We start from the raw sequence: 27,919 nt of genomic DNA, 5'->3' as shown, positions 1-27,919 counted from the left end.
TGGGCTGCCTTTGGTTATGCTTTTCTGATTGCTTCTCATTGATTAAGGCATACCTGCCATGGTTGAAATTGTTAGGTAAACACTTCTCTATCAATACGAACAGAGGGCTTTATTCTTTTGATTTAATGAATCAAAAATGTATGTTTATGGTACCAGCCATAAAATGGTGTATATGCACTTGACAGTCTGTTTGTGTGATGGAGACAATTTATTTTGTTGGATTCTGAAGTGAAGAGGGGAAGATAATAGAGAAACAGAGTTATCGATGAGGTCAGAGCCTGGAAACCCCAAATTTCTGTCAGCTAGTGCCTGTATCTCTAGGGTCAGATCACCTCCGTTAAATCCTGACGCCACTTCTTACTAGCAGTGTGATATCAGTCAGCTTTATTTAAGTGGTTGAAATGGTCCCCTGGCGTGGATATACTCCCCGCCTGCATGTTGCTTCCCTTGGATCTTCCACTGACTCAAGAGAGAGTAGGTCCTGTGTTACTGATCCAGCCAGGAGCTAGAACTACAACCAGTCCAAGCAGGTAAACTTGGTTTTTGGGTTTTCTTCTTTGTACGTGATAGATACACTGTGAAGAAAGCCAACTCTCCTTATGTAGGTTAATTTGGTTAGTAACCACTTATCTACTCTTCCTCAGCTCCAGTTCTTCTAAGCTGTACCCTATTCTGTGAGGCTGGAGCGGAGATTCTGCAAACTACATTTTTGACACTTCCTTGTTGGCTGCTTTTCTCTTGGTTTAGGACACAGGAGAATCTGAGGGGTATTGGAAGGAGAGAGGGTGGAAGAAGTTACTTCTTTTATGTTGTACTGTCCCTGCTCACATCATTTCTGCCACCAGAGTTGCTTTAGCTTCCAATTTCCTTCAGCCAACCCTGCAGGGTCCCCTCAGAGGTCCCAATAGCCCCTCAGGCCCTGGCTCCTTAGGGCTCTTGGCATCAGCTCTGTGAGACCTTCCTTTGATATCCTGAGACTTCACTTCTTTTACTTTTGTTCCCTGTACTCTTGTGTGGTGACTGCTATCTGCTGTTATTTTATCTGGATTAACTCAGTAGACATTTAGGAATATACTTTTCCATATTAAGAAGTTTGACAGTGAAAAGATTAACATTTAAAAAGCTTTCCTTTTTTTGGTCCTGGCTGCTGTGGCTCAGTGGATTGAGCGCTGGACTGCAAACCAAAGGGTCGCCGGTTCAATTCCCACTCAGGGCACATGCCTGGGTTGCAGGCCAGATCTCCAGTAGAGGGTGTGTGAGAGGCGACCACACATTGATGTTTCTCTCCCTCTCTTTCACCCTCCCTCCTCCTCTCTCTAAGAATAAATAAGACCTTTAAATAAAAGCTTTCTTTTCGTGGTGATGGAAGGAGACTTGATTTGGGATGGTGAACACACAATACAATTTATGGATGATGTGTTATAGAATTGTACACCTAAAAACTATATAATTTTATTAACCAATGGCACCCCAGTAAATTCAATAAATCTTTTTTTAAAAAAAGCTTTTGTTTGGAATGACTGTACTTTCCCTGTGAGTATACAGCTGATTATGAAAGCTATGATGATAAAAATGCCTCAGAATGGATGAATGGGTGTCCCTATGTTTCTCACAGCCCGTTCTTACCACTAACATGTCACCTGCCCAAACAACAATTAACTCTATCAGGTCATAGTATAAGGACTCTCTGTATTTATTTTCTCCTTCTTTCCAGAGCATCACATGAGTAGCTCTGTTGTAATATGGCTGCTGATGAAGTGGCATCTATTATATTACATAATTATAGAACAATATTGCTGTCTATATTCATTATACTGCACATTAAGTCCTGTGGCTTATTTATTATTCATTACAAGTTTGTGTCCTTAAACCCCATCACTCTTATCAAACATGCCCCCTATGCATGTACCATTTTACAGGTCTCTGTTTTTTACAGGTTTAACTTTTTTAGAATTCCACATATAAGTGATATTGTATAATACTTGTCTTTTTCTACCTGAGTTATTTTGCTTAGAGTAATGCACTCAAGGTTCATTCATGTTGTTGCAAATAGGAGGACGTCTTCCTTTCTCACGGCTGAATAGTATTCCATTCTGTGTGTGCACCCTATCTCTTCTATTTACTCATCCATTGGTGAGCTTCCAGGTTATTGCTATATCTTGGCTATTGTGAATCACGCAGCAATAAACGTGGCGGTCCACGGAGCTCTCACTGAAATTCAGTTTTCATTTCCTCTGGGTGTATACCCCCATGTAGAATTGCTGGATGGTATGATAAATCTCTTTTTAATTTTTTGAGGAAGTGGGATATTGTTTTTCATAGTGACTGGACCAGTTCACATTCCCATCAACAATGAATGAAGGTTCCCTTTTTACCATATGCTCTCTATCACTTGTCTCTTGTCTTCTTGATGACAGTCCTTCTAGCAAGTGTGAGGTGGTATCTCGTTGTGGTTTCAATTCGCATTTCCCTGGTGATTTGTGATGTTGAACATCTTTTCACGTGTATGCTGACCATTTTGATATACATAGCCAATAGAATGGGAAAGAATCTTTGCAAGCTGTGAATGGGAAAGGGCTTCATATTCAAAAATGTATAAAGAACTCTGTCAACTCAATAATAAGAAAATGACAACAAAAATGTAGTTTAAAAACTGGCAGAGAGCTAAAAAGAAATGAAACAGACAATATTTAGATGAGGTGCTGACTTCTCATCTTAGAGGAGGGTTAGATCCCTGGAAAGGGATTTATGATGAAGGTTTTTATGAGGTTTTTTTATGGAAGGTCTCCTTTTAGGTAGGTTAGGGATTTCAGGAACTTGGATGCTGTGAGTTTGAAACAACATTTATGTGAACTCCTACAAGCCCACATGGCCTGGGCAGGACACCTGCAAAGCTGCCCTGGGCCAGCGAAGGCAGTGTGGGAGCCAGTGCCCTGGCACCAGTCTGGTGAAATACCTAACTAGGTTCATTTTGCTGAGTCTTCATTGCAGTTCTGGAAGGCATGTGTTCTAGGTCACTGGTTCTTTGGCTTTCCTGAGCAGGGGTTTGGAGGTGGGCAGAGCAAAGATGGCCCTGCTGGTTTATGAAGCCCTCCTCCCACCTGAGGGGACAGAGGGGAGACTGGGTGCACCCAGTGCTCAGCAGTGCCTGCCTGTGGGGTTCCCTCTTGGCAGATGCATGTTTCAGATGAGTCTGTCACTGTGCCAAATATTCCACCTCAAGAGCAGGGTCAGGCCAGAATGAAAAAGTGACTCCATGCTTTCAGGTTTGTTTGTTTCAGCTTTCACTGTCTCCACCCTGAGAGGTGAGGTTTTAGGGGTGGGGATGGCACAGGGGGCGGTATGCAAAATGAGCATGGGATGAGAGGGAGCTTAGGTGGAGGAGAGCAAATATTCTCTAGGACCAAGCCATGATTATAAATTATTTTATCAGTGCATTTGAAAAGGTTTATAAAACCATCTGTATTTTTCCTTAGATTGTAGAGATTCCAGCGTGATAACTAATGCGATAATGATTTGGTTCAAATGCCAGTGTTTAAGCTGTATGATGCTGATTTTATGCATTTTCCTTGTAGGCAGCAATGAAGTTAATTAAACACACCCATTGCATTTGTCTTCTGGGGACAAGAAACTGAGCACATCACTAGTTTATTTTTCCATTAAGATAAATTGCAGACAGCTGCATTTGAGTGACCCTGTGTGGGACTCGCCCAGGAGCCAAGGGACTTGGGGCTTCCCAGTGCATTTTGTCAGGTCCAGGGCTAGGCTGGGGTGCCGATATTTGAGAGATGGTGACATCTGACATCCATAGTGTTAAAAAATGAAACTTGAATAGTAATATTGAGGATCATTCTGTTCACCTTCCTAGAAGAAGGATTTTTGATTTCACTAGTAAGAACATGAAGGAAGTTAAAAAATCTACAAAACAATTGGCTACTTACCTAAACAGAAGAGTTGGACAAGCTGTGAATAGCCCAGATAAACTATATAAGGTGATGTCCCACAGAAAGAAAGTTCACCCTCCTTTTCCAAATCATTTTATAAAAAGAAACAGTCCCTTAGAATTTGGGGCTGCGACATAGCAAATAAAAAAAATGAACTGGTTTGTGAAGCCACCTGCCTGAAAAATTACACCATGATAGTCCAACATATTTGCTCAACTTCAGTGGTTCTGGTTCTTCATGGACAAAAAATTTTCATCAAAATATAGTGGTTTTGTTTATTTGCTTGTTTGTTTGTTTGTTTCCTGAGGTTTCTCAGGACCATGAAGCAATGGCACCAGTTTTATTCAGGAATTTGTGATTGGCTGTAGCTTTAACTTTCTGGGGAAAAAAAGAAGTCTAAGAACTTGTAGCTTATTTGGCGAGGATAGAAGAACTTGGAGTGTTGGTGGCTTGCCTTCTTGGACCACATGAAAGAACAGATCAAATCTCTAGAAAAAGAACTAAGCAAAATTGAGACAAGCAATCTACCAGATACAAATTTCAAAACACTGGTTATAGGGATGCTCAGTGAACTTAGGGGAAAAGTAGATGAACTCAGTGAGAACTTCAACAAATAGATAAAAAAACGTAAAAAAGAACCAGTCAGAAATGGAGAATACATTAACTGAAATGAAGACTATATTACAGGGAATCGACAGTGGAGTAGATGAAGGAGAGGATTAAATTGGGGATTTGAAAGATAACAAAGCAGAAAACATCCAGTCAGAACAGCATAAAGAAAACACATCCAAAAAATGAGGATAGTATAAGGAACATCTAGTACAACTTCAAACATACCAGCAATGACACCTTGGAGGTGCAAGAAGAAGAGAGAGCGCGAGAAATTGAAGACCTATATGGAAAAAATAATGATGAACAACTTCCCTAATCCAGTAAAAAAATAGAGATACAAGTCCAGGAAGTGCAGATAGTATTGAAGAAGATTAACCCAAAGAGGTCCACACCAAGATACATTATAATTAAAATGGTAAACATTTAAAACAAAGAGAAAAATCTTAAAAGCAACAGGAGGAAAGCAGTGTTGCCTTCAAGAGAGCTCCCGTAAGACTGTCAGCTGATTCCTCAACAGAAACTACAGGCCAAATAGATTGGCAAGAAATATTCGAACTGGTGAAAAGCAAAGACCTACAACTAAGATTACTCTGCCCAGCAGAGCTATCATTTAGACTCACAGGAGAGAGAAAAAGTTTCCCAGACAAGAAAAAGATACAGGAGTTCATCACCACCAAACCAGTGTTACAGAAACACTAAAGGTCTCCTTTAAAAAGAACAAGGAAAAAGACAGGGATCAAAAATAAAGAATAAAGCAGCAATAAATACATATGTATCAATAATTATTTTATATGCGAGTGGGTTAAATGCTCCAATCAAAACATATATGGAGGCTGAATGGCTAGCAAAACAAGACTCCACGTATGCTGGTTACAGGGACTCGCTTCAGATCAAAAGATACAGACTAGAAGCAATAGGAGGGAACAAGGTGTTTAATGAAAATGGAAACAAACAAGCCTGGGACAGTGATACTTATACCAGACAAAATAGATTTTAAAAACCTATGTAACCAGAGACAAAGAAGGACACAGAGATTTCACTTTTGGCTATTTATTTGAAGACATGCAGAACATTACATTGAAAAGACATCTACACCCATATGTTTATCGCTGCATTACGTGTACTACCCAAGATACGCAGGCAAACTAAGTGTCCATCAGCAGGTGACTGGAGAAAGAAGAAGTGGTGCATAGACCCAATGGAATATGGCTCAGCCATAAAAGAGAGTGAAATCTTGCCCTCTGTAATAACATGGATGGTTCTGGAGGGCATTGTGTTGAGTTAAGTAATTCGGACAGAGGAAGACAAATGCCAGACAAGAATAAATTAACAAGCAGAACAGAAACAAACTCATATATACAGAGAACATTTTGATGGAGGGAGGCTGGTGGATGGGGGAATAGGTGAAAGCAGCAAGAAGTATGAATTGGTAGTTACAGAATAGTCATGAGGGTATAAAGTACAGCATAGGGAATATAGTCAGTAGTAGTATAACTATTATGGTGTCAGATGGATGCTAGGTTTATCAGGGTGATTACTTAGTAAGTTATATAATGTCTAATCACCAGGGTGTACACCCGAAACTAATGCAATATATATTTTAAAGATTTTGTTTATTATTTTTAGAGAGAGGGGAAGAGAAGGAGAAAGAGAGGGAGAGAAACATCAGCGTGTGGTTGCCTCTCATGTGTCCCTCACTGGGGACCTGGCCCACAACCCAGGCATGTGCCCTGACTGGGGAATGAACCAGTGATCCCTTGCTTCATAAGCCCGTGCTCAATCCACTGAGCTACACCAGCCAGGGCAGAACTAATACAACATTATATGTCTACTATAATTTAAAAATTTTAAAGAAAAGAAAAAAAAGAGAAGCTAAACACCATGTGAAGACACACACATGTAATATGTTTTCTCCCCCCTTCTAAGTTGTAGCTGGGCCGGTCAGTATTCACATTACCAGAAACAGATTAACAAGAGAAAATATACAAAGTGCAGTTAGTAATACTTTGGTATCTCAGCCCTAGGAATCTAATATAACCAGGTATGCTAAACCTAAAAGGTGACTTTCTTACTGCAACATTTTTAATGTTTATACAAATTACATAAAGTATAACTTTAAAAAGTGAAAAAAGAAACATATGCAGACAAAAACAATTTAAACCAACACCCCCCACCCCCGAAAAAGTTTGAAATTTCTGTAAGAAAATTTCAAGGAAACATTAACTCAGTCTGAAGCTGTTTTGTGAGTAGTAAATTATTTACCTGATTCATGAATAAAGGTTATTATTTATTCATAAATGAATGACAAATTGTTCAAAATAGAGCAAGTGATAGATTATATATTTATCTCTGCATCTGATTATTACCACATATAAATCAATTCAAGATTCAATTGTTTAGAAGCAGCATAAACTAAGAGAGTGGCTCACTGAAATTCTCGAGGGTATGAGAATAGTGACACATTTTGCTACAAACACTTACAAATACTTCCAATGTGAAAGACACTTTAGATGTATAAATATGGAAGAGGTGTATTTTTTCAGGAACTTTGATCTCGAAGGGACAGGACCAGAGACAGCCCGAGTGAAGAGCCTGAACACACCAATAGAAAAGCACGAAAGAGTGTGTATAAGAAATGCAAATTGTCTCTGATGGGACAGAACATAGATCTGTTTATAAACAGGAAGAGTGAGAGACAAGGCTGAATGGGTAAGTTGGAGGGGGATTATGGGAGATTCTGAATCACTTAATAAGTCTAACATTAATTGAAGATTTAACATTAGTCCTATACTTGCTTTGTATGCATCAGTTATTTTAGCATCACAATAATACTCTGAAGTAGATACTAATATTAACATCACAATCATGTAGATCAGGATGGGGAGGCACCAAGAGGTTAGGGAATCTACTGAAGAGTAGCAGCTGGAATTCACAGGACTTCCATGTAGGAAGATTGGTTACAGAGCTCATGATTATTGTGCAATGCAGGCAATGAAAAAGAATCATTAGGTGAAGAGCTCAGTAACCTGACACATTTTTTGTGGGCAATGACATACAAAAATAATTATAACGGACACTTACCGTGTAGTAGGTGCCCTACTAAGCACTTGGCATGCATTATCTAATTTTAATCATCACATATTCCTGTAAGCTAGAGACTAAAACTTTAGAGGCAGAGTAATAACAGGTACCACAACATTAAAGTGATATTCTGGGGAAAGTACCTGGCAAGTTGTATACAGGATTAATGTGGAGAGCAAAGAGGTAAGAAAAATCAGTTATGAAGATGTACAAATAACCCAGATAAGGGCAATGAAGGTTTAAATTTAGGGTTATGGATGTGGGGGTAGAAAAAGCTAGTATGAAATATCGTAAGAGCACAATAGATATTACGTGGGCAACTAGTCGTTAGAACAGGAAAGAGTGAAAATCATTGACATATCTTAGATCTGGAACCTGGGTAACAGAATTATGGTGCCAGTGATGGCAGAGGGGACAGAGAGAGGGGACCGGAAAGTTGGTGATGTTCTACCATGGGCAAATTGAGAAGCTGATGGGGCCATTCAGTAGGAATGGTTTAGGTCTTGAGAAATGTTGACGAAAGCTCAGACAGCCTTCAGGACTGGGGAGATCATCTTAGAAATGATCTGCCTAGAAAGCAAAGGTGTAGTATCAGAGAAAGCTAACACAGAACAGAAACAGACAGGGAGAGGGGTCACTAAGGGACTGCTACCAGTTCTAGGAGGATGGGAGAGTCTCTGTCCACTTCTTGCTCCTCTACCTCCTTGTTATCCATCCTCCCCGCCTCTTTCTTTTGCCAGTATCTTGGTATATAGTAGATGCTCAGTATTGAATCAATGAATGGGAGGATAAAGAAATGAAGAAATAAATGAATGAATGAGGGAAACTTAAGAATACCTATGATTGTCGAACTCAAGAAATCAAGTGAGAGAAGATGAAAAATAAAAAATAGGGAAATAATCAAGGATTTAAAATATGGATTGGTTATTTATTTATTTGTCTGTAAATTACTATGCTATATAGGTCCTAAATATGGATGTAAGCTTCCTTCCGAAAAGTATGTGTAAATATATTTCTTATGAGTTTAATCTTATAAGTCAAATGTATTTGAATACTTTTTTTAAATAGCAGGAATATTGTAATTATTTCTAGGGTAAACTGAGGAGTCATCCCACATTAATATTTTGAAAATATTTGGATGATTGTATAGTAGTATTATTTACAGTACTGTTTCACTTGTTTAGAAATGAGTTTTCTTCCTAGGAGAAAGTTGCTTTTCTCCTAGAGCTTATATAACAACATTCAATATAAATCAAAGGATAGAGAATTTATTCCGTGAACTTATGTCTCTATTTCTTGGGTTTTCTGATACATAGGAGAAAAGTTTACTTTTCAGAATAAAATTGAAGAAATAAAAAATTGATATTACATATAGAGGTATATATTCTATATAATTTATACTCAGTCACACAAGTGTAGATATATATTTAATTATATCTAACACTATAAAATCTAATATATATTTCTTATCTCATATATATTATATCAATGCACATACCTATAAAATCCAATGTATATATTATAGCTCTTATATAAATAATTTAATATGTGTCATATTATACATAATATGACACATCTCATCTGACATGTATATTTTACTTATTATTATATGATTTGCCCTATCAGGTACCCATTTTGATGATACTTCCTATCTGTGTTTCTCCAAACAAAAATCTCACACCTACGTATCTCTCAAAATCTGAGTATTCTGAGTACTGACTTGCGATGTTATTATGTGTTTCAGCATCACCTTATTGTTGCCAAGATCTTTCTCTATATCCAACGTGTGAACCAGAGTATGAACCACATGGCTCATCACACCCCATGTGCGGTATTTTCTTGCTTCCCCGTCTGCAGGTGCAATCCCATCAGCGGCAGGTGTATTGTTTTTACAATGTGCTTTTATGACCAGAAGACAGACTCTGCCGAGACAGACACTATCCTGCTCTCCTTTCACTCTTAGAAACAAAACAATGTTTGATTTTGCTGTAAATACACATTGCCTTAAAAAAGTGGGACAATATAGGCAGATTTTTCTGAGAGTACCATAGGACTTCTTAGGGGGGTAGAATTCTTAGGATCAGATAAAAGAGAAAAAGTTACCTCATAAAGCTACTTATTTAGCTGAAAGGAAAAGTAAGTTTTAGAAAGGGAAAACGATATTTTTCCAAATCAATGCAGCTTTTTATGGCTAAATTGATACTAGAATTGATTTTTTTTCTCTTTTGCTGTCTTGCCTCAGTGACATATATATTGAATCCTATTTTTCAGTTACACTTAAATACAAGAGTTTTATTTATAAAAAGAACAGATGAATCCAGTCTAATGAGAAGCTTTTCTTTTTTAACTTTGTATAGCAATGATGTCATACCTACCGATGCTCCTAAATGGTTTAGGAGCATAAAGTGGACATTGGAGAGTTTCTATGCTTCACCCTTTCTCTCATTAAATGTACCCAATGTATTTGCAGCTGAGCCCTGCTGTTTCCATTTTCCTTCTCACTCAGAACAGATTTAACCAAATTGAAGGCACTAAAAACTGTGGTAAGCTTATAAATACTTACGTTTTGTGAATACAGATCTGCACATGGGAAGTCATATTTTACCTCAGCACTTAGGCATCTCTGTGGAATTACTACTGTTCCTTCCTGTCGGCTTGGCTGAATCTCCTGCTCCTGTTGGTGGTACTAGATTCTCTGTCAGAAACCACGTTTGTGCAAGGAAGCAGTAAAAAAACTTAGAAATCGGAGAGCAAGTAAGCATCATCCTTATTCTGTTGGTTTTTTTGACATTCTAAAGACACAAATTAGGGAAAATCAAAGTGAACTATCATTTTTTAAGGCAACACTGATGGCTTCTTCGTTAGATATTGAAGAATTAATAAGCAGTGTCCACCCTGATGGAGCCTGTGATAGGGCAGGAGAGACAGAGTTACCTCACTTTAACATAATGAAAGCAGCACAAGATACTACGGGAGGCAGAGGAGAGACAGAAAACGATACAAAGAAATAAAATCATTCAAACATTTGTCTTAGCCCATCTTATGGCAGAGATTTGTGTTTTTCAAATGGGTTTCTTATCCTAACCACAGAATACAGAAAGTACTTGAGTGACTTTTTCTCAGTTCTCCCAGAGGTTGTATGTGCCTTGTACTATTTTAGATTCAGAGAAGAGATGATCATTTATTTCACATAATGGATGCCTTAAAACATCAGGGCTGAATTCTTTTATGGAATCTTGGTGAGACAGCTCAGATATCTCCCCAGAAAGGCCAGGGTACGGGTCATGCTTGGCTTGGCGTTTAGAAGGAGATGGTTTGTTCAACTGTCCTAATTTTCCGCGTGAAGAGAGACTCAAAGAAAGCCATGTGAATCAAAATGAGAGAGATTTGTGGATGTGAGAATTCAAGTTTTCTTACATTTTACAGATAATTCTGCCTGATAAAAAGAAACAAAATTATTTAAGTGAAAGCCTACATACTGGTAGTCTGGAGTGTAAACCTAAGGTGTCTGTGCATAGATGAGAAAAAGACAGCCATCATATTCTATCACATCCTCTCCAGAAATCTGAGTCTTGCACTAAAATAAATTCCCCGAACACAAATTAGAATTTGCACCACATTTTAATTTCTAGTGCCCATTTCAACAACAGCAAAAATTTAGCATTTGTTTACAGTCCTTTGAAGGCAAGCCCACTGAACATTTCATTTCCCAGACAACCACATTGCCCAGGACATGTGTTTAGGTGAGTTGAAAATAACCTTTTGATGACTGCTGACTTTTAGCAACACATTTGTCTGCTCCAGAGGCTTTGCCTGCTTGTGTCTGGCATAAGGTTAAAGCCAATTCTTTTTCTCGAAGGTCATTTGTGCTCACCTCCAAGGTTCCCTGCTGGGCTTCTCTGTACACAACTCCCGCATCTTGAGTGTGGACTGTCTAGCTTCTTGGCTGCCCACTCTCCAAATGCTCTCTCTTTGTTGGAGTCCCATCCCTGTCTTCTTGAGCCAGGAGTAAGCTCCCTTCCCCATGTTGGCCATAACTCTTCCATAAAAGAGTCTTGTACCCTTGACTCTGAAAAATTCTGAGAGTTCAGGCTGAGCCCAGTACAATGATTTTTCTTCATACTGCAACTTTCTTTGGAAACAGCAGAGGTTGTCTATATACTAATCTCACTGAAGTCCCAACCAACCAAGCTTATGGCTAGACAACAGTTTTCTCTATTCCTCATCTGAGGATGAAGCTTGAGGTGCTTACATCACTGCCTTCTATTGGGGTGGCCAAAAAGTCTGTTTAGTTATTTTCCATAAAATAAAAGACATATTTTTTCATTTCCACCAATAACTTTTTTAGTGTTTTTATCATGTTTTTATTGTTATTCTATTATAGTTGTCCCAGTTTTCCCCTTTTGCCTTCATCTGCCCTGCCCAATCCCCACTCCCACAGTTCATCTCCACACTGTAGTCCATGTCCGTGGGTCATTCATACATGTTCTTCGGCTAGTCCCTTCTCCTTTTTTCCACCACTATCCCTCTGCCCCTGACTCAGTCACTGTCGGTCTGTTCCATGATTATATGCCTGTGGCTCTATTTTGTTCATTAGTTCATGTTGTTCATTAGATTTTTCTTACAGGTGAGATCACATGGTATGTGTCTTTCACCTGCTGGCTTATTTCACTTGACATAATACTTTCCAGTTCCACCCCCCTTTTTTTTTACTCCTACAAAAGGTAGGAGTTCCTTCTTTCTTTCTGTTGCATAGTATTCCATTGTGTAAAGGTAACACAGTTATTTGATCCACTCATTTATTGATGGGCACTTAGGTGGCTTCCAGAACTTGGCTAATGTAAATAGCACCATTATGAACATTGGGGCGCATAAATTTTTTTGAATTTTGAATTGGGAGTTCTTAGGGTATATTCCCAGCAGTGGAATCACTGGGTCAAAGGTCCATTTTTAGTTTCTTGAGGAAATTCCATACTGTTTTCCACAGTGGCTACACCAGTCTGCATTCCCACCAAGAGTGTACTAGGGTTCCCTTTTCTCTACGTCCTCACCAGCACTTATTGTTTGTTGGTTTGGTTATGATGGCCATTCTTACAGGTGTGAGGTGATATTTCATTGTGATTTTAATATGCATGTCTTTGACAGCTAGCAATGTCGAGCATCCTTTCACAGGCCTATGGGCCCTATGTACATCCTTGGAAAAGTGTTTGTTCAGGTCCTTTCCCTGTTTTATAGTTGGATTGTTTGTCTTACTGGTGTTGAGTCATATCAATTCTTTATATATTTTGGAGATTAAACTATTGTCTTTTGTATCATTGCCAAATATATTTTCCCATATGGTTGGTTCCCTTGTCATTTTGCTGATATTTTCTTTAGCTGTGAAGAAGCTTTTTAATTTGATGTAGTCACATTTGTTTCTTTTTTTCTTTATTTCCCTAGGAGATACATTGGCAAAAATATTGTTAAGTGGGATGTCTGAAATTTCCCTGCCTATGTTTTCTCATAGGACTTTATGCTGTCATGACTTATATTTAAGTCTTTCATCCAGTTTGAGTTTATTCTGGTATATCATGTAAGTTGGTGGTCTAGTTTCATTTTTTTAAATGTACCAGTCCAGTTCTCCCAACATCTTTTATTGAAGAGGCTGTTTTTATCCCATTGTATGCTCATACTCTCTTTGTCAAATATTATTTGACCGTAGAGACACAGGTTTACTTTTGGGCTCTCTATTCTGTTCCACTGGTCCATGTGTCTGTTCTTATGCCAGTACCAGGCTGTTTTGATTACGGTGGCCTTGTAGTACAGTTTGATATCAGGTATTGTGATCTCTTTTACTTTGTTCTTCTTCCTCAAGATTGCTAAGGCTATTCGGGGTCTTTTTTGGCTCCATAGAAATTTTTGAAATATTTGTTCTAGTTCTGGGAAGTATGCCATGGGTATTTTCATAGGAGTTGCATTGGATCTATAGGTTGCTTTGGGTAGTATGAACATAGAACACCCTATAGTCTCCACCGAAAATCTACTCAACATAATAAGTGAATTTGGCAAAATAGTGGGATACAAAGTCAATGTTAAGAAATCCATGGCATTTTTGTATAGCAACAGTGAAATATCAGAAGGAGAAACTAGAAAAAAATCTGATTTACTGTAGCTACTAGAAAAGTAAAGTACCTAGGAATAAAGTTAGCCAAGGAAGTAAAAGACCTGTACTTGGAAAACTATAGAACGCTGAAGAAAGAAATTAAGAAAGATACAAATAAATGGAAGCATATATACACCATGTTCAGAGATTGGAAGAATTAACATCATTAAACTGCCCATGCTACCCAAAGCAACCTATAGATTCAATAAGTTTTTTTTAAATGCATGCTGATATTGCAATTTCACAATACAAACAAAATTGTTTCGAGTAAAGTTGAAGACAACTAAGCACTAACAGAGCCAATGTATGGAAAAAAATAAATGAACTTTTTGGTCATCCCAGTACAAAGAAATCTGTACTTAGAAATTTTCTCTTTATAGTCTTGTCTCTGCTCAAAACTGAGACCTCTTTTTATAGCTGCCATCTTTTTGCAGAGTTCAAGAGTAGTAACTATGGTCTTGCACATTATTTTCTGTAATTTTTCATGTAAACTATGAAAGGCCCTCACTGTGAAGTCACTCTGCATTACCCTGTTGTGAAGGTGCACCATTGTCTTACAAAGGGAATTCACCCGAATGGATTCCATTCTGCCAAGGTCACACAGCATTGCTTGCTGTGCTAGCCACCAGAGTGGACTAAACCAATCATAACTGTTAATTGTATATGTATTTAACTGAATATCAAAATAAATAACTTGGAAACATTGAAGAATTAATGTTAGTGACAAGTGAAATAACATAGTCTGACTCACGTTGAGCAGTTGGCATTTGTTCACTTATGTTTCCCTAATTGTGAAAACCTTGTCTATGCTGTTGTATCAAATCATTGGGCCAATAGTCCACGTCTTCCACTCTGAAATCCTTAGTGGGAGAGCCTCCCTCCCCCTCCTTTCCTTAAAACCCACGTGGGAATACTAGGCTGTATAGTTCCTAAACAGAGATGAAAGTTTCCATCTGAATACCATGTGTAAATGCATTTCTTATAAATTTAGTCTTATAAATAAAATATATTAGAAAACATTTTTAATAGCAGGACTATTATTATTATTCCTAGGGTAAACTGAGAAGTCATCCCACTTTATTTATTTATTTATCCCTTGATACTTTAAGAAGTAATATGCAAGAAAAGCAAGCATAGTTAGAAACTATTTAAGTCTAATTACAAATGATAGGGTGATTAAGATTATAGCAAATGATTTATGCAGTTTTAGGTGAAAGCTAATTAAGCAAATTTATTGTTTGTCATTGAATCTAGCGTGCCCTCTTTGCAACAGTAGTGAGCAATGACGCAAACCTGATAGATCATATCACTTTGCCCCCTGGCTGGACACAGTGCGGGGGGGGGGGGGGTGTCTCATAGGATNACAGTGCGGGGGGGGGGGGGGTGGTGTCTCATAGGATTTTTCAATTTAGATCTAGTGGTAAAGAGTTTCTTTCTCTTTGGTTACAAATGTGGAAGCTTTGGGGCCCAGAGGTTCTAAGGATCAGTCCCATGTCATTGATAATATCATCTCAGCAAGAGAAATGAGATGACACACATTGAGAGGAAACTCCTAGTCGAGTTTAAAGCTTTGGTTGTCTTCTATTCCGTCTTTGTCGCTCCCATGGTTTAGTTATACATAGCAATATACTTCCCTTCTTCCTGAACCCCGGTCGAAGTGGAATTCTGTTGTTTGCTCCTATCTGGCCTGAATAAATCACAGCCCTTTCGGGTGAATATACCCCTTCCACTCCATCACGGTAGGTGGCTTTCAAAGGCAAACTGGCAAATTAAAAAATCTGAAATGTGAGATTTTATATAGAAACCCTTAGTTAAACACACACGTGCCACCTGTTTTAAATAAAACGATTCCATCCCCTGAGAATACACAGCTACGAGGGAGAATTTGCTATAATTGTGGGGGAATAGAATGATTGAGCTTTGAAGTTCCCCATATCGGATGCAAGTCCTGGCATTGTCTATCATTAGCTAAGGGGTTTAAACACCTCACATAACTTTGTTCTTCGTACTACCTGTGAGAAGTGTGTCTGTGGATGTGTAGTGCTTACCAAAGAGCCTGTTTAAAAACATAATAGGGCACTAAATGAAAGTTAGCATTCATAAGGCTAGAGGTTATTTCTACTTATGTCTTGTATTTTCTGAAGCAACTTTTCTAGACTGTAGCTAAGGGTTACTGTCATCTCTGGGTATCTTCCCAAAAGATACACTTCCCACCATCACGTTCTCCCTCCACATGATTTATGACTTAGAAAATGACTTTTCAAATGTGAATAATAAGCAGAGGATAACCTTGATTATCTGACATTAATGGGGACATAGAAAAACTTCGCTTAATCACAGGCCTTGGGAAGCTGGTAATGAGTAGGTCAAACAGTGATGGAACAGACAGTAAAACACAATTTGGTATGATGGATGGATTCAGCCATAGTTGCTTTGTTATTAAAAATCAATGAATATGAGACAGGGTGGGGCAATATTACCTGTGAGGATATGGCAGTATTAAAAACCAGTGAATTTAAATAGTCTAATGAAGTATTTATTCATGATAGTCTCTTTCTGACCCATTTTTTCCTCTTAGGATTGATTACCTCTGAAAGCTTTCCTGACACAAACCTTTGCAGGCTGAGAAAAGGGAGGTGAAGCAAAGTATCTTGATTAGCTACATTGTAGATCAATTTTCCATAGCGCTTACCAGAGCAAAGAACACATTGCCTGCACGCACTTAGAACAGTGATTTTCAATCGTTGTGCCTCAAGAATTTTTTAAAACACTCAATGCCTGACTATTTACTCAGGGGCACTGACCTCCTTTCCCTTAGATTGTCAAGTAACAAAATGATAACAGCCAACACAACAGCCATCCAGTGGGAATGAATCAAAAGTACATCGTTTTTCCAGTTAGATTGGTCAAAAGCATATATATATATATATATATATATATATATATATATGCTGCAGAATTTTAACAATTAGTTCATGTATGCTGTGGGATGAAAAAGGTTGAAAATCACGGACTTGGAAGATGACTTCCAAGACAAGCTGTAATGGAAAGCCCATTTAGCTTTGCTTTTAATCGTATTTTCAGACTTAATAAGTTCTCTCCAGTAGTTCTGGTCCCATCAAGTTAACTGTTCATAAATTGATTTTTCCCCCTTGATATATTCAACAAGGAATAGTGTTAACTCTTTTGTTTTGTTTTTCAAAACATCTGAGAACATGTGCTTGTAAAGACCTGAGCTCCAGCTGAAGCTTCTCATTGCACCTTACGTGCTTGTTTAATCACAAGAAAAATGCAAGCACTTAGTTTAAATGTATATGTGTGATGTAGTTAAATTTGTTTAGACTCTGCTTTTCAGAATAGATTTTCAGAGAAATTCTAAATAGTATCCCTCTTGGCACAAGAATCTATATTTCAGCTTTTTGAAGTTTCTTGACGAGTGATTTTTTTTACATGGAATTAAGACCCCCAAAATGTGACCTTTAAAGATCAAAGACACTCAGAGCTGAGCGGATCACTGAACTGAAGGCCGGTTCTGCCTGATGCTGAGACAGCTTTGTGTTCCAAAAGCAACCCAGGGCTTTTCACAGTTATTAGAGCTCTTCAGTACAGGGATTGAGAATAATATTAGTAAAATTAATTATCCAACTTGACCTTGAATGTGCTGACCTTTCAAGACCTTACACATGCACATGTACACACAAAGAAAAAAGGGGTATTTTCAACCGTAGTAATAATTCAACTTCTTATCAATATTGGATATTTTGTACTGGTGAAAATAAAACCTTTTTTACTATGTAGAGTTATTACTTCATAAGGAAAACATAAATCTCAGAGAGAGCTTTGGGCTGGAAAATGACTGTTACGGTGTAGTCTAGGGCAAGAGCCTACACTTTCTGAGTCACACATTTCTCAGCTGTAAAGTGGAGGAGATAATAATTGACTATTAATATTGGGAGATTAGATAAAATTGTAAAGGTAAAGCATTGAGTTCTCTACTTGGTATATGGGATATGCTACACAGATTATGATTATGTTGATGGTGGCGATACTGATAATTACATTCTTTGTATGTCAGCCTCTCTTAGGGAAAGTGATCATGAACCTCATTTCTGCTCCCAGCCATGCTCCCGAGCTCGTACAGAGAACCTGCAGATAGCTACTTTTGCGCATTCAGTATCTCTTCCAACCTACTGGGTTTTTTCAAAGAAAATGCATTTATAGTCTGCACATGATAAAAATAATTTTCTCTAGTTTGATAACTCAGTCTCAGAAATCTTATGACTTGGTTTCTTATTTATGTTAAACAATTTAGTGTCCAAAGTGTGGGGAGGGAAAGAATTTTACTTTGACTTTCTTGGTTCTTTTGGCTGATCTATTAAAGCTACATGAGACAGATTAACAAGAGAAAATAAACGTAACAACATACGTACATATGGGAATTCCATACACATAAGTGGTTCAGAGACAGAAAGGTAAAACGGAGTGTGTAAGGTGTCCTGGGCCAAGGAATGGGGGAAGGGGCCGTGGGGCCCCAGAGGGATGAGAAGAAATTCGTGGGGCAGTGCAGAAAGCAGACCAGTAGTTGGCCCTGCTGCATAGATGGTTATTTCTGTCCTAAGTCTTCTTGTGGGCACGGCCCCCCATTTAGATTCCTTGATGTCGTTAGGGAGGGGCAGAAGTTCCCCCTAACCTGAAGGCAGTGTCTCAGTTGCTTTCAGTTCAGAATAATTCATATGCCAAGGTGACCCATCTTGGGGAAGCCTGTTCTGAACCCCTTCAAAGGTGACTGAACAACAACCCTCTTAGAGACTACTGACTTTCTGTCAGTTTGCGTTTTTCATGTAAAAATGGATTGTTGCCATACATGTTTCTAACTTAATCACATGGCATGGAACATATGGAAATCCATGTAATGGTATTTCCTCATTGTGATTCTTAAACTTCATAGACATTACTTCATTGACTTGTTAATGCTAACAGAACTCTCTTTCTTCTATTTGTGTAATTATTTCCCCTCACTTTTTCGTGAAACCCCAGTGACTTCATCCCCTAACTGGAACATTACTTGCATTCTTGCCTGAGTCTGTGCTTCCCAAATACTCTTATTTATCTTAAGTGAGTGGTGTTGCCTCTCACTTTGGACTTTACTTTTAGGTTAACACATACATATGGGATATCAAGTAAAAAATTTTGGTCGTGTGCATAGATCCTGTAGGGTTCTACAAGGATGCTAAGCAGCTTAAATATAACAATTTTACTGCAGTGTTATGCTTAGAAATAAATGCCATATAGTAACACATTTTGGAGATGTTAGAATTATAAAATATCTACCTTAATATTTCAGAATTTAACCATGTGAGGAAAGAAGGGGTAAAAGCTTTACAGAAGTTGGAAATGAAAGTAATGTTTAATAATTGCTTGAATGTTTGAAAGACACGTTCACTGCCAACTAACTATTCACTGGTGTAAAAAGACAGCCCACTCTCCCTCTCTATTGCTAGTGCAAACTACTTCAGTATTTCAGCCAAACCAATTTAGTCATTACGTGCAGATTACAGAATTCCACTGATGCTTAAGGAAGAATCAACTTTGTTTGTTTTGATTTTGCTTTGTCCTAGTTTTTAAATTTTAGTTTTTGATGTTTGTTTTTAGTATAGGCTATCCATAAATGTTTTTCTTCCTTTTTCCTGGAACCCAAGACCCAACAATAGAGGAACAAGTTCAGTTTTTGTTGAAAGAGTAAGTGGTCCCCAAGAGGCCAGCAGAGGGCAGCAAAGCCTAGACATTAACACTCTCTCTGTGACAGGAAGGGCAGGAATGGAAAATGGCAGGCCATCTGGTTCAGCTGGAGTGAGCCTGGTATAGCAGATGACCGTTCTTTTGGATAGGTTATTAAAGATTAGATGCAGTGGGTCTTACTACTCGGAGATATTATATAACTGAATTTTATCCACACAGCTGGAAAGCTCCTGGGTTTATGAAGAATAAGTCTACTAGGCCTGTTTTTTCAGGCCAAGCCTATGGAGTAAATGGTCTAAGGTATAAGTGGAGTAAATAGATTAAGAAGGGACAGAAAGACAGAAACCCTGGGTGCAGTGAGTGAGACGATGTGAGTGATGGGTTGTCTTGACTTTCCTCTTTCCAGGATGTCTCTGCGGTTACTTGACATGCTTTGCAGTTATTTGTCTCCCACTCACAGATACAAACCAATATAATGCTTATCATTTTGCCCCTTTCAGAGAGCTAAATCGGGACGATCTCAAAACACTAGAGTTTTTCAGGTGAAGGTGGGTCAGTTTGCTTCATAGGAACAGGGGAATTGATCAGTCAAGTATATTTGGTGAAATTGGTATTGTTTTAATAGGGAAAAACTCATCACCACATTGAATATTCTGTGCACTACGTAGGGCAGCAACCATGTCTACCCCTCTAACGAGAAAAATGTTCATGAGCCCAAGGACGTTTATTTAACAGTTGAAATGAGAGCAGAAAACCTAATGGCAACAGGGAATGCAACCCATGTCTTCGGTCACCATTGTCCACAGCCATAGTGTGTTTTTAGAGCTGAGGAGCAAATGAAAACTCACTTTGGGAGTATTCACTTCTATCAGGTCATTCATCAAACCACCCAGGGTAACACAAAGCATGGTTAGGTGATCATTGTTTTGCAAATGGAGGCCCTCTTTTTAGCTCTTCAAGGCCCAGTAGAAGGCCCTTAGGTCTGCTGGGAAATTTTGGAGACAAAGCACAACAGGATGTTTTTCTCTCTAAAAACAGTTTCTATTAACCTCTTGGTTTGGTTCAGAGGGTTGTGATTTTGAGCTTGCTGACGTCAGCCACCCGCCTGAAATAAAGGAGCAATGTTCTGGATCAAGTGGTGAGAGGCTGAGGACTTGGAGGTTTCCTACCGGATCCCATAACGGTGTGAGAATGAAGTGTGAGGAAACATGTTGTATTGTCCTTCTAGCCGTCTAGTGGTACTATCACTTAATTCAACAAACACCTAAGGAGTTCCTACCACAATCTGAGATATGCACTGGATACTAGAGGGTTACAGAAGGGCATTAGGCAGGTCACTTGCCCTTCGAGGTTTATAGCCTTATTGTGGAAATGAAGACCATATAAACACGGAAGAGCCACATGATTTTAATGCTAAGTTGGAGGGATTCCTGTCAGAAAGCCAGTGTGATTTAGACATTGAATGAATCTGCTTGGTGTTTGGGAGAGGAAAGAAATTTCCTCAGGCCAAGATACATATTGGAAAACACTCTAACTTGCTGTCTGTTGTAATTTCCATATTTCAAGTTGGTTAAATAAAAAAATTCATCACTCCGTTCACATTCTGACATTCTGATGAGTAAGCCCTTCTACTTTTCTCATTTTGTAAACAAGGCAATCTGGATGTTGGGAGATTAAATGATTAGTCTAAGACCAAACACACTAGGAATTATGGAAAGCATTTAAATATACATTCCTTGAATTTTTTGTCTCTTGCCCACCCCAAAGATGTGGGAGCCATTTAGCAAAACTTCAATGGTAACTGCGTCAACAGATTTATCAAATATCAGCTGAAATGTTTTGGGTTACTTAGGATAACTTAAAGAGTCTTTCATATTAAGGATGAAATATTAAACGAAACCCAGAGAACAATAAAAGTAGGCCAGGTTCCTCAGGCACTGTGACCAGGCTAAACTGAGATGAAATAACTATTAAATTTGGAACTGATTGATTTTAATCATTGCCTCTCTGCACTGAATGTCCTTTAACTGATGCAAAACTATCTCTTTGCTGCCAGTTTTCACTCTGTGGGTCTTCAAGCTTGAATGTCTTCCCCAAATATGTGAAACCCTACACCCTGTTATTACCTGCAAAGGAAGGGCTGACTTGTCCAACACAGATTATCTGTAGACTGGCCTCCCAGGACGGGAGACGACTTCCCGGGGAAGCTCCACGAAGCTGGCAAAGGCTGGGCGTAAGGCAATTAAGGTCAGTCAAGGACAAGACTTGCACTCCCATTTCCAGATGATGCCTGGAGGAAAGGGTATTCCTTTACCAGCCAGGACTGGTGATGTGGCTAATTCTGCTTCTATCTGTAACATCATTAACCTGCAGCCACAAAGTTTGGGCCCTGACCCATGACCAACCCAGAGCTAGACTGGTAGGATAGGTAGGGCTGGAGCCAAACTTCTGCCTCATCATACTGATATTTTATTGTAGTCCTTGACCACAGCAGGAGAAGGGCCGCTGTTTTCTTAATCATCCAGCTAATGATCCTATGGTGTAAGAGATGGGGTAGCTCCACCTTAGAATAGTAAAGGATGACCACACCTCCTCAGTATGTAAGACAGGGGGGATATTGGAGGTGGACCTGTCCATTCAGAAGAAAGGGATGAAGTCCATCCCCTCCGTATGAGTTTAGGGTAGCAAAGTGGTCAGTTTGATGGAGTGGTTCCTGGGTGGGTCACTAGGCAACTGATCTCTTCAAACCTCAGAATCATCTAGTTTCTTGGATGCCAGGTAGGTGCTTCTGCTGTCCCTACACAGTAGTTCTACCGTTGAACGGATTGGGAGGGTGGCACCTTCCTGTTGGTGTGGCCAGAATTATTCCCTCAGATAACTCTTTATGGTTAGCCATTATGACGCTGGGCAGCCCAAAGTGTTTGTAGAGTATATATATGTACCACAAGTACCCAAATGTATCTATTTAATATACATTTTATACAGGGGTGGGAAAGAGTAGGTTTACAGCTGTTCCTTTGGAAACTAATACAGTAATAAATAATAATACAGGGATAAACTCTGTGTTTTGCCTACTCACAACTGTTAACCTGTGCCTGTACTCCATATGTCTCTATATGTATGTATATTTTATATCTAGAGAGAGAGGCCTTGAGCAGTTGAGTCAAAGACAAAATGCACCTGCACTGCCCTTGCTTTCAGTGGGAGGCTGGCCGTACTGTGTGCTCAGTACTGCGTGCTCAGTACAGCGTGCTCAGTACTGCGTGCTCAACACTGTCGGAAGGACAGCCGTTTCCCACAGGACTCCCTCTCCTCTGACCTGTCTCTTGAGTCTCGAGAACTGGAGGCCAATAAGAAGTCCCTGGTGGGCCACCGATGTGCATAGGGGCCTGGTTCATGCAAACTTTTCCATGCATCTTTTTTTTTCTGTACCCAAACTTCCTCAGATGACTGGCAAATCCAAAGCCACCTGTTACAGGTTCAAAGCCTGTGTGGTTTGTACTTTAAAAGGCTGATATTTAAATGTCAGAGTGTGGAGTAAGCAAAGGTTTATTGATCAAGAAGGGGCCAGCTTGGGAAAACAGGGCCCTTAAATTTCCTCAAATTCATCTTAAGAGAGGCCAGAATTTAGACTTCTTTAATATCAAGGGAAAGGAGAATGGGTGGGGCAAGAGGTGAGTGATGATCCCAGACACTTGGAGGCCAACCAGCATCTAAGAAAGTTTGAGAAATCTCTAAATCTCTTGTTCACAGTTTGTTGACTCCTCATGACCTGAGTCTGGACTTGAGGCTTCTGCACATCTTTAAAACAATCACTATTTTTGTACGTATTTCCCTACTCCTCGGGAGGGATAGCCTCTGGCAAGGGGGCTGTTCTTAAAGAAAACAAACAAACGAAAGCTGCAAGAAGAATTTCTCTGATGATTGGCTCATCTATATTCACGAACGCAGCAAGCTTGAGCGAACTGGGGGCGGGGAGGCCACGTAGGTCACTCTGTTGCACACCCTGTGCCAGGGAAAGGGCAAATGCCGACCTAGAGAGCATGAATGCAGACTGGCTGGCTGCTTCTGGCCCGTCCACCTCAGGCTGCATCCATCGTCCAGCGTCCCACTCCCGGTACAGTGGTTTCAAATCGAAACATTGTGTGTTGAACCTTCCATGCCGGTGATCCCCACTTGGGTTCTAGCTCTAGGTCTGTGCACTCGACCGCCAGGGGGCATGGGTGTGTAACGGGCGGCAGTGATGCCAAGTCCTCTGAATAATCAACAGAGCTCTTGCCTCATAGAAATGTGTGTCACTCACAGGCTCAGGGATTCTCTGGGAGAAATCACTGGCCTCAAAGGCTGTTATGCTCGCAATCACAGTTTGTGCAGTGAAAGGCTACAGGTTCACACCAGCAAAAAGGTAATAGGTATGTGCAGTGAAGTCCAGAAGAAAACAAGCTTCCGATATCTTCCACACACAGTTCATTCTCTCAGCGACAATATGGTATGTGACAACACATTCAAAGTGTTGCCACCAGGGAAGCCCGAGCCTTGGTGTTTAAGGTTTTTATCTCGGGGTCCTGTCACTTAGGCTTGCCTTGCAGGAAAGGACTCAGACTCCAGGAGACAACACACACAGCCCAGAGCAAAAGCAGGCATTTGCCAAAAAACATATTGTGAGGATAATCTTATCTGGTCAAACTGGTGCAGCCTGACCTTAAGGCCGCAGGCACAAAAACAAAACCAATTTTATAATGCAGAATATTTTCAGAAGCTGGCCAAGGGCCAGGCCTGAAGGCAACCTTTTTTTTTTTTAGTAATCAGGGCCTGTGAAGTGAAAACTTTTTCTGCCCAGAAAACACCACCTGAGATTCTGGGAGGTAAGGAAAGAATGCATTCTAAATTTTCTTGCACAGACTTCTTCCAAGGTAATTGTCACCTAGATTGCACTGAATTCAGTGTGTGCGTTTCTGGCAAGTGGTGGCCCTCTCAGCTACTCTGTTGTGATGCTGAGCTGCTGTCCAGTACTGACACGTCAAATAGAAAGCTGGTGGCCATTCCAGAGTCTGCTGATAGTACAGCCATGCTCCTGGTGCCCCTCAGACTCCAGGTAAACATCTCTGAATGATAGCACCCAGTATCTGACAATCTACTACCAACAGCTCGAAGGCCAGGCATTGAGAAAGGATTTTGACTCTTCCTTCTCTAGTCTTGGGGGAGGTTTGGGAATGTGCTGTTTCCCAGCCTCCCCACTGCTGGTACTTTCTGGACTGGACATTGTAGATCTCTTAGTCTTTACTTATCAAAGGGCCTCTGAGTTTGCTTTGGAAGAATATGATTTGCTTCCTGGGGTTGGTCTCTTGGCTATTCCTAATCTTCTTCTGGGTTTTTAGCATCAACTTCAGTGACTAGTCTCACAGCTCTTAGGGATTCAGAAGATGCCAGTCTCTGGCAGAATGGGATACGGCATTAGTGGTCCATTATTTGGCATCAGGGAGGTGAGTTGAGAGAATCCATGACTGACTCTATAGTCTGGACTCAGAATGAAAGTAAAGGTCCTCTTTGAATTTTCATTTGAGTTATGGTCCACTGTCTATAGAACTCAAACCTGGGCCCTGGCTGGGTAGCTAAGTTGGTTGGAGTATTGTCTTGATATGTCAGGGTTGTGGGTTTGATACCCAGTCTGGGCACATAGAAGAACCAACCAATGAATGCATAAATAAGTGGAAAAACAAATCAGTGTTTCTTTTTTTCTCTTTCTCTCTCTCCCTACCTCTCTCTCTAAAGTCAATAAATTAAAAAAAATATTTTTTAAGAAATCAAACCCAGTTTTCCATAGTAACCATACCAGAGTGGGGCTGCTGCTTTGCCAGTCATAAGTGTTTGTTTGTTAAATCCTGCCACTAGCGTGCCATGTCACACCGGGGGTCCCTGCCCAAGCCATCATTGTTGGACTGAGCCATATTATCAACACATCATACTGCTTTTGAGTTCTCCTTCCTAATCCCAACAGGGAAGGGTCAATGCTTCCCTAATCATGCACCTGAAAATGTCTAACGACCCAAGGAGACCTTGTCCTGGAGTCTGCTGTCCAGCCCTGTCAGATTTGTGTGTGCTGTGCCCAAATGTGCTGGAGTTAGGAAGCACCCACATTCCTGCTCCTGATCTTGCATGTATTAACTTTCTCCTGATGAAATTTGCTATAGAGCCACTGTGCAGATTTGAGATGCTCAAGATGAACCACAAAATGGCTTTGATCTTAGCCATTTTTCTGGTTTCTATTTTGATATTTGCATGATACAATTCTCATCTCAGGTTTTGGAACATATTTGGAAAATAGTGTATAACTTTTTTACATGTTTGTTTTAAGTCCGGGCTCTAGGTGAGGGCAGCAGTTCGTTATTTTTAGACTGGGTTTACTATTTTCTCCCTTGTCTATGATGAAAGGAAATTTTAACCTTTTAAAAACATTTTGAATGTCTGAGAAAGTGGTATTAGTAATACTTGGTTACCAGAGTCTTTGGACTGTTTGTTGGGTTTTGTATCATATTAACAAAGCAATTAGAAGTGAAAAGTACTGAACACATTTCTCACAAAAATAAATGTTACGAATCTATATTTCTTGCTTTAAACTTTCAGGCATTGTGCAAGGCCACCAACTTACTTTTTTGAGGGGGAGGGTGAGTTCTTTAAAAGCAGAAAACAGTTTAAAAACTGAATTTGAGGACCAAACTTGGAGATACCCCATGTTATAGTTGATTTTCTAGGTAGTTAAAAAGTCTGAGAACTCATCTATGGCATAAAGAACTTTGCTGTATGATTTATGTGCCTGGTTGCTTTATTATGCACTGTTGTGAAAAGGCTATAAGATATATAGATCAGGCAGCCATTTGCATTTGGGAGACAAATAATTTGCATTCTGATAGCTCTCCACTTTCTGAAAAGAGTGGGGAAGAGAGCCATAGGACTCACCTGAGACAAAGGAACCAGTTAGATATCCTATGGTTTGGGGCAGGAGAGTACAGGAACGGTTTTTATGCAATTCCATGTTTTTGAGTCATCTATCTCTTGCTCTATGGAAAGACAACTTGCTCTATGAAAACCTTATAAGCATTGAACTGTTCATTTCACAATGCGGCTCTGGGGAATAATCTTATAAGAAACACATCTTGCATTTGTAGAAAAACCCAAGAGGATAGTATTCATGAAGTATTATCCCCGTGCAGATGAGGAATGAAAACCATTGCAAACTCAGCAAGAATTTGAAAAGGAAATGCTTGATTACTGAATAATCTTTTGCTCCCCTGCCTCCTGCTTTTCCCCAAACGCACACATCCATCATTCTGGGTTACAGACAGATGGATAGCTTTCTCTCTCACTCCTGTTCTTCTCTGTTCTTATACAATATTCTCTAGTTCCCACCCTACTACCCAACCAAGTAAAGCAAAAGCAAAATTCACAACAGACCCTAAGGTTTTTTTTAAAGTTAAAACTCAGATATTCTATGGCATGCTCTCTCTATCACATGCTTTGTGTAATAATTCTTGTTATAGGCTTAACTCGTAAGGCTTATCTATGGTGTAGAAGCACATGGAGATTAGTTGTAAGGTGTTAGGTGTTCGAGGGTTTGAAAGTTAGCTGTCTTATAAATTATAGTGGATTCAATGTTATCCCCATAATAGTGTCATGTTCATGGGCCTGCTTTTGTTTTTCAGAGTGAGAAAGTGCTGGAATTACAACTAGGCGAGAGCATTGAGCTTAACTCCAAGCTTATGCAGCAGCCTGGAGAGAATCATGAATGTGACCTTTGTCCACAAGATCAGTTAAACCATTGTCCTGGAAATCCTAGTCTCTTGGTTTGGTGACATAGTGACATATATTCCTTAATACAAGTTCTATGGTTTCTCTCCTGCCTTCTCTAGATGAAATTTTTTAAATATATATTTCAGATCCTATTCTAAATGGGTAGCCTAAAGATGGTAGAAGCAAGTAGTTTCTTTTCTTTCTTTTTATTCTGTGTACCAACCCAAGAGGTAGCTTAAGAAAGACTTGTCTGTAACTATAGAAGCCAGGGTTAACTATAGAAGTTCAGGGTTAAAATTTCAAGCAACTTTGTGAAGAAGATAGTGAAGTTTGCAAAATAGCTTTGGCAAAATTAAAAGTGCAAGAGGTGCTTCTTACACAGAATAGTGTGTATAGTAATGAAAATAAAATAATAATAAAAATGGTGAGCAGTAACTCCCAGAAAATAAAAACATATCTCCTTTCGCTAAAGAGTGTAGACCTTCTTCAGTTTCAGAATAATGCTGGGAAAGGTCAGCAGGAGTATGGAGGCACTGAAATAAATCTACTAAATACCCAATATGATGTCATTGTATTTGTGGTCCAGAAAGTTGGTCAGGTTGAGAAATGGTGA

The 27,919-nt window shown here is 39.5% G+C and overlaps 1 pseudogene; it reads left to right on the top strand.

Annotated features, from left to right (window-relative positions):
* The first annotated feature begins 3,788 nt into the window (after nt 1–3,788).
* LOC118985165 (KATNB1-like protein 1) lies at nt 3,789–27,919 on the top strand (annotated as a pseudogene).

This window comes from Sturnira hondurensis, unplaced genomic scaffold (genome assembly GCF_014824575.4).
Source record: "Sturnira hondurensis isolate 20B ecotype Veracruz unplaced genomic scaffold, ASM1482457v3 Scaffold0004136, whole genome shotgun sequence".
In the NCBI taxonomy this organism is placed as follows: domain Eukaryota; kingdom Metazoa; phylum Chordata; class Mammalia; order Chiroptera; family Phyllostomidae; genus Sturnira; species Sturnira hondurensis.
This window is presented reverse-complemented; position numbering and strand designations above follow the sequence as displayed.